Below are 8,077 nucleotides of genomic sequence, written 5' to 3'. Positions count from 1 at the left end.
CACAACCCTGAGATCAAGACCTGAGCTGAGATCAAAAGTCAGAGGTTCAACCAACTGAGCCACCCAGGCGCACCCCAACTTGAGTTTTCTGATTAACCAGTTTGTGTTAAAAATTTTAGAGGATGTTTTAGCATTTGTTGTTTAAACACTCTACAAACTCATTCTGAAAATTTCAGTAACTATTCACCCTATCTTTTCACCCAGAGCAATTTTTGACCATTAAGTATTATCCATTTCTTTTGTGGCTGGTTAATGTCAGAAATAATGAGCCATCTCTGGTTGGATTTCTGACTCCTGCCAGAATAAAATATTGATATACAAAGATGGAGGAAGAACTGCTGTATGTGGAATTTACCAGTAAAGTGATTTCTCCCCAACCTAGAGTTTCTATTCAGAGTTCTGGCTAATTCTGAAAATCTGTTTTAGCAATTTTGTGAATTCAGAGTTCTGGCTGATTCTAAAAGTCTATTTTAGCAATTGTGTGAAATTTAGGAATTGAGAGTAGCTTCTCTCACGCATATGGGGAGAAAAAAATTGACAGAATGAGAAGAGAAAAATCTAAAGAAATGGACATAATAAAGCAGGAGTACAGCATTTTGAAATGAAACCTTGGAAAGGAGAGAAAGGGAGGTGTAGAAAGTTGAGAGAAGAGATACAATGTGATAAATATATTGATAAATTTCCTTATACTTTGAATTTGATTCGATTCTTTGTTTAAAATTAGTTTGAGTTAGGTTTCTGTTCTTTACAGGAACCCTTACTATTACTCATTTGTTACTTTTTAGGAGATTATTAATACAGCTATTAGTCAAATCCTATCCGTAGAAACAGATAGCCTTATAAAAATATTATCAAAAATTCTGCCAAAACCAGAGTGCATTGTAGAAATTTCTTAGGTTTTTTAAAAAACATTCCTCTGTTCATAAGGAAATTAATTTTAAATGTGTTGGTTCCTTGAAATTAGTATTTATTGAGAATTGGATAAATTAGCCACTTTTTCTTTTTCTTTCTTTCTTTTTTTTTTTTAAGAAGTGCACCTTTAGCTTTGAGTACTCTGAAATTAGATGTCATCTTAAGTTCGAGTCAGGCGTCATCTTAGAAATGTTTAGCAGAAAAAAGTTGAAATTCAGATGAAGAAAGAATATGTTTCTTTGGTAGTTGCTCTGGGGTAACAAATGAGAACCATATGGTCTCTCTCCTGAATCTGCAACCTAGTTGGGTGTGTAGGGTGATAAGGCAAGTGCACAAATAACCACCACATAATATAAAGCTGATTTGCTTTAAGTGCCATAGAGAGGTACAAAGTTCATGGGCCTCTTGGAGGAAGTAGCATCTAACTCTCTTTTGTTTAGCAGAGTTATGCTTCAACTTCTCTTTAGTTTTTTTTTAATTAAGATATACACATACATAACATTAAGTTTTTTAAAACTTATTTACAAGTTTGTACAACTTCATTATCTAATTTTAGAATAAACTTTTTAAAACTTTGAGTGTTTTTAGCTGAGGTTGTGCCCTCTAGTTTTTAGGCCCTACCACTCCCTATTGTTTTACACCTGGGTACTACTTGGTCACCTGACTCCTGAAGGCATTTAAGTTTACTCGAGAGAGTTGTTTTTTCCAGTTTCATTAATCCGGAAGCAAATGCCAAAGTGTCCCTGGGATTGCCAGTGTGGGGAATACTGGCTCTTGTCCTGCATTCTTTTTCCCCGCTTATATTCCTTTACCCAGTCTGTGTTCTGACTCCAAGAATGCTCCCCATTTCTGCTGCCGCCTTTTATGAGGGATGACTTCTCATTACCCTCGAGAGGGCTTCCTTAGAATAAAAACCAAACTCTGTTTCTTGGTTTACAAATCCTTGAATGATCTGGCCCTCTCTTCCTATCAGACTAATTTTTCTTTCTGTTCCCTGACACCAGACTTGTACCCCCTACTTGTAATGCTCTTCTCTCTGATCTGTGCATGTGTGTTTCCTTCTTGTCACTCGTATCTCAGTTTAAATATCACTACTTAAAGAGGCCTTCTCTGTACAGCCAGTCTAAAACAGCTACTCTGTCACTTTCCATACAACCCTTATTTAATTACCACCGCATTTGTCATGGGTCTTATTTTTTTGTTTTTGTTGTTTAGTATTTCTTAACCATGACTAGAATCTAAGTTTATTTTTAACGGGTCCCTTGTTTGTCACCTTCGTAACTATAACCTGAGCTTCTAGAAGAGTGTTTGACACATGGTGTGTGCTTAATGTATATTTGTTGAATAAATATTGAGTGAAAATGCTTGCTTTGATGGCTCCTGCTCTGGTTCATCTCCTTGTTTCTACCTGTTTCTGTCTTCCAGAAATTTGCCAGAACCTCTGATCTTTGGATGCTTTTGCCATCTCTAGCTTTCATTGCTTTTGAATTTATTCCCTTTTGTAATTGTTTACCGTCATTTTAGTGGGATTTTAGGGAGAGAGAGAAATGTATTCTCTCATTCTTTTGACAGGTTGAGGTGTTGCAGTCAGGTTGAAAACATGAACAAAGACCAAGTTAAGAAAGCATGGCTTGTTTTTTGAGAATACTAAGTAGTTTAGGTTTTTTGAAGGGTAGAAAATAAGGTTGAAAATTTAGGTTGAGGCCATGTCAGAGAGGGTGTGAAATCATTTGGTGAAGAGTTTGTACTTAATTCAGAATGTCATTGGGGAACCCTTGTGGGTATTTGGGCAGAATCATGGCATGAAAAAAGTTTTTAAAGGAAGATTAGTTTGACAGTGATGGATTACAAAAAGAGAGGTAAGTTAGGAAGTTGCTAGAATAATCTGAGGACAGTATAGTATGGATCTGAACCAAGATAGTAGTCATCAAAATAAGAAAGATGGCAAAGGCACAGAAAAATAGTTGAGCCTTCTGGTGCTGACACTGATGAATTGCTCTGGGGTAATTGCAGTTTAGTGATGTGACTTTTGTTTAGATGGATTGGTTGATTGTATTGGGAACTATATTGAATGTATCTTCTATCAGCAATGTGTTGTAAGTGTCTTTCCAAGGATTTTTATGTTTATGAGATAGATGAAACAACGGAGACATTTCAGCTTTGTTTGATAGGGGATATTTGGTCAACTCTGGCACTTGCCATCTGAATGTTGGGCAAGAGGTCAGGGAATATGTTGATGAATAATGCAAGGTACAAGTGTTTTACTCCATTTGTTTTCACATTTAATAACAAAATTCTTAAGCAACTTAAAAACCCGTCTTGAAGTCTTTCTTCTTATTCGATTAAATACAGTTGACCTTTGAACAATGCAGGGACTAGGGGTGCCAACCTCAATGCAGTGAAAAGTCTGAGTATAACTTTTGACTCCCACAGAACGTAACTAATGGCCTACTATTGACCAGAAGCCTTATCACTAATGTAAACAGTTGACTAACACATATTTCGTATGTCATATGTATTATATACTGTATTCTTACAATAAAGTAAGCTAGAGGAAAGAAAATTTACTGAGAAAATCATAAGGAAGAAAAAATACATTTATAGTGCTGTACTGTATTTATCTTAAAAATCTGTATAAAAATGGACCCACTCAGTTCAGTCTGTGTTGTTCACAGGTCAAGTGTACTAGTCTTTGATTTAGAATGAATTCTGATTTCTTCTTGACCTTCTGTGACATTAACCAGTTTTTGTTTTTGTTTTTGTTTTACTCAGTTACTTGATTTTTTCATCTGAAGGTTAGAAATGATTGTCTTTGCCTCTGTGAAAGAATTACCTGAGTAGTGGTTATTTCTCTAAAGTGATAAACTTTTATTTGCATTAAAACTAATTTTATGATGACCAAAATAAGCCAAAAACGTTAACTGAGTAAACCAGGCAGATGCAATTTAGGAATGGTAATACATGCATACAATAATAAAAATCATGTGTTGGAGAAATATGCAGTTGTTTTTCAGGGACCTTAAACTGCATTATTTCATTTGGTAAAAATGTTTTTCAGCCTGTATGTTTTTTTTCCTTTAAGTTTATATTTGAATTTTGAATGATGCATTAGTTGACATACTGTGTTTTCCTAACTAAACTACAATTTCCTGAGGGCAGACTTTATCTCCCCTCCCACCCTCCCTCCCTCCCTCTCTCTCTTTCTAAATTTATTTTGATATAATTTGAAACTTACAGAAAAGTTTTAAGAGTACAAACAACTCCCACATTCCCTTTACCTGGATTCACTTGTTTACTTTTTGCCCAATTATTATTCCTCTCTCCCTTTATATGTATTTACACACACTCACATACACACATACAGTTTTTTCTGAGGCATCTGAAAATGAGTTGCAGACATTGCGCCCCTTTATGACTAAATTCTTCAGTGCATGTTTCCTAAAGCAAAGATACTGTCTTACATAACTACAGTAGTATCAGCAAAATCAGGAAATGTAACATTGATTCAATACTGTGATCTAATCCACAGCCCATACTCAAATTCTGGCAGTTGTCCCAATAATGTCCTTTATAGCTATGTCTGTATGTTTACATATTTTCTCTGGGTCCAGGATCCAGTCCAAGATCAAACATTGCATTTGGTCGTCATGTCTCTTTAGGTTTCCTTTAAACTGGAACACATCTTCGGACTTTGTGTTCTTGACCTTCACGATTTTTAACCATAGGCCAATTATTTTGTAAAATGTCTTATGATTTGATTCAGGTAATGCATTTTGTCAGGAATACCACAAAATGCTAATGTATCTTCTCAGTGCATTATTTCTCAGGAAGCATGTGATGTGAGTTTTCCCAAATATTAGTGATGTTAAATTTTATCACTTGGTTAAGGCTGTGTCACCAAGTAATTTGTGGGGAGATATTTTAACAATTTGTAAATAGTCTTATCAAATTTTCACCCACAAGATTTAGCATCTACCAATGATTCTTACATGAATCAGTTATTACAATGGTTGCAAATGGTGACCTTCTGTCATTTCATCTGTATTTATTCATTGGGATCCTTTGAGAAAGAGCTTTCTTTCCCATATGTTTATTTATATCAGTATGGGTTTGTGGATTCTTATTTTATTCAATGGATTATCGTTTCTTCCTGTCATAATTGATTTTGATGCTTAAATTGTCCCATATTGGGCTCTCTGGACCCCCTTCAGACTGGTTTCTATGTCCTTATGAAATGCCCCCATCTTTATTGAGTACTTTGTGGCACAAGAAGATATTCTAGGATCTCATCTTATTTTTCCCCAGCCCCAATCCTTGAATCATTACTCCAAGGGTCCCTCGTTACTTTTTAGGTAGCATATGTATTTAGAAACCAAAAACTGGGTGGTAAGTATGGCAGTTGCTACTGGAGTGTCATTGCTCCTAGGCCCTTTGAGTGGACCTATGTACAAACACACATAAACATATATCTATCTTTATTTCTATCCTTCCTGTATTTCCTCTATCTCTTCGAAACCTTGAGTTCATAATGATGATTCAAAATACAGTACAAATGGCTCCTAAGCCACAGGCTGTACTGCTGTCTAGCACTCTCCCTCCAGTTGAAGCTGGAGAGTACATGCACAGTATCAGCTCTCTGCAAAGATAACTGGTATGTAGGTAGTATAGAGGAAAGGTCCCAAGTGTGGGGCGGAATAAGCAAGATGAACATCTTTGGAACCAGTCATGGAAGCCCCATTTCTACAGATAACTGATAGTGACTCTTCGTGTTTCCTAGGACTGCTGTAACAACTCACCGCTCACTGGGTGGTTTAAAACAAGAAAACTTTATTCTCTCACAGTTCTCGAACTTGAAGAGGTGGAATATAAACAAAAGAATATTACACTTACTATTATTTGTTTTTGTTTATTGGGTTTATTGGTGTGTGGTTTTTTTTTTTTTTAGGTGCTGTATGAATTCAGATTATGGTTTGTGATATACTGTGTAATTAGTAATTATAAATTGATCATTAGAACTTCTTTATTAGGAATGTTCTTTGTAGACTATTGAACTTAGATTGGTTTTTTCACTTCAGATAAGGCGTTCCTGTTTGGAGTTTAATAGATTAACAATATCCAATATAATGAAGAAAATCCAATGTAAATAAAGAAACAAATACGGTTCCTTATTCTGTGAAAGGAATTCCTTTGTCAGGGGTGTGTTTAAGTGCTTGATAAATAAAACATTAAATTAACAAATTGTCTTTGATTTGATTTATAGCTTTCTTTAGACCTTATAACCTCTGTCAACTGTTAAAAACAGTTCTTGTTTGTGTTTATGCTTCCTTATGTGATCTTTAGTTACCTTAGGGTTAATGTACATGATAATGAAGAGGATGTGTTAGTTACATCTTGGGTTGTCAAAAACTGAAACACAAATAAAGGAGTTAGCATAAGGGGTGAATCGCCTCCCCTAGTATTTCTCTTTCCTCTGGGTAGGGAAAGATGGCTAGCCCATGAATAGTACACCTCTCTTGTTTATTAGGGAGGTTTCGTTCCATATAGAAACTACAAAACTTAGTTCTAGATGTCGGCTCACTCCCAGAGAAGTAGGCCATACAAGTTTCCTGGTGGCCAGTTTACTCAGATTGCTCCTGTGAAGCCTTGGAATAACAAGTACATTGCTTCCTTCTGAGTCCCCTTTCAACACTTCAGACCATAGCTTCCTTTAAATTTGCCTCATGCACAGGCCTACAAAAGGAACTTTGTTCTTGGAGAATCTTTTAATCAAGACGCTTCAGTGTTTACCATCTCTCCCACAGTTAGGATTAATGTTCTTTGAAATCATAGAATGTATTTTTTGCCTTCTTTGTATCCTGCACAGTACTTGGCATAATGCTGTTTGTAGGCAAAGTATTGGAAGCGTTGGACCCTAAGTAAAACTTGGGCCATTTCTGTGGAGTGTCACCTTAACAGAGAAAACTTCAGTGATCGATTTACATAAAGCAACTTTTGACTTTTTTTTAAACTTATCTGCTTTATAAATTAATAAAATACAAAGTGATGTTTATTTAAGAATAGGCACACAATGGAAAAGGATCCTCAAAAAAGAACCTGGTGTATATATAGAACATAAGTAAATTTAAAAGAACTAAATTTTGGGAAAAATCAATTTAAGGTTCTCTAATGCCAAGCTAAACTACCTATGTTAAACGTAATAACTACAAGAAAGAATGATTAATAAAATAAAACTAAAAATTTACGTAAGCACTTATCTGATTTCTGGGTTGAGAAGAATTTACTGACCAAAACAGTGCAAGAATTCGCCCGGAAAAGAATTTCATATTTGATAACTTGAAAAATAAAACTTTTAGCAGTATCTTTAAAAAAAAAAAAGAAAGAAAGAAAAAAAGACCATCCAAAATTAAAAGATAAAACCTTGAGGAAATGTTGCTGTACATTCAACACATTTAATATCTTTTCTGTGAAGAGCTCGTGTAAATTCAGTTGGTTCCCTAAGTTCCCATTTACGTTTGGGCGGTTTACAAATGATGCCATTTAGTTCACAGCAGAACTGTGTTCTGTGTTGAAGAGTTGTAGGTGAAGAGAGAAGTAAATCAAGCACACCTCTCTCTGGGTGCTCTAGTCAAATGAGTAGTTAATGGCCCTCCATCCCCCGCAGTTCTCACTTCATTTTATGTTGTGTTGTGTCCTATTTCTCTCCTTTTCCTTCTCTGCTCCGACTTCCTCCCTCCTCCTTTTGATGAGTCTTCTTCCTCTTTTTGTGCCTTACTAATTTTAACAGGTTTTTTTGTTTCTTTTGTCTGATATAGGTTTCCTTCCTCCTGCTTTATTTTGCAAGAGTTGTATCTCGCACAGTTAGGGGCACTCCTTGAACCTGGAAATCTTTATAGCCTCCCTTCTCTAGTGCCTGTTTTTCTTCGGAATTATTATTCAGAGTAGAGCAGCATAGGAGGTTTTTCAGAAACTGTTTTTGTGATAGAGTTACTGAAACATAACTGGGCATAAAGAACTAAAAATTATATCTAAACAACTCTCAGAAGAAGCATGGAACTGTGGTGATGAGGGTATGTTAATGAAGGGATCTTGTCACTGCCTAATTTCTTAATGGGCTTTGGGAGTACATGTCTTACTTTGCCTTTAACCAAATTGTGGTTGTGTGAAG

At 35.6% G+C, this 8,077-nt stretch overlaps 1 protein-coding gene across 2 annotated transcripts in view; it reads left to right on the top strand.

The window, feature by feature from the left end:
- The window catches only part of LOC123798225 (ras-associated and pleckstrin homology domains-containing protein 1), an 81,477-nt gene that overhangs the window by 17,792 nt on the left and 55,608 nt on the right, over positions 1 to 8,077 (top strand). The gene's annotated exons all lie outside the window — the stretch shown is intronic.

Source organism: Ursus americanus, chromosome 1, assembly GCF_024610735.1.
Source record: "Ursus americanus isolate L20-20 chromosome 1, mUrsAme1.1.p, whole genome shotgun sequence".
NCBI classification, from domain to species: Eukaryota; Metazoa; Chordata; class Mammalia; order Carnivora; family Ursidae; genus Ursus; species Ursus americanus.
The sequence above is the reverse complement of the archived record's forward strand: the minus strand, read 5'-3'. Positions and strand labels throughout refer to the sequence as shown.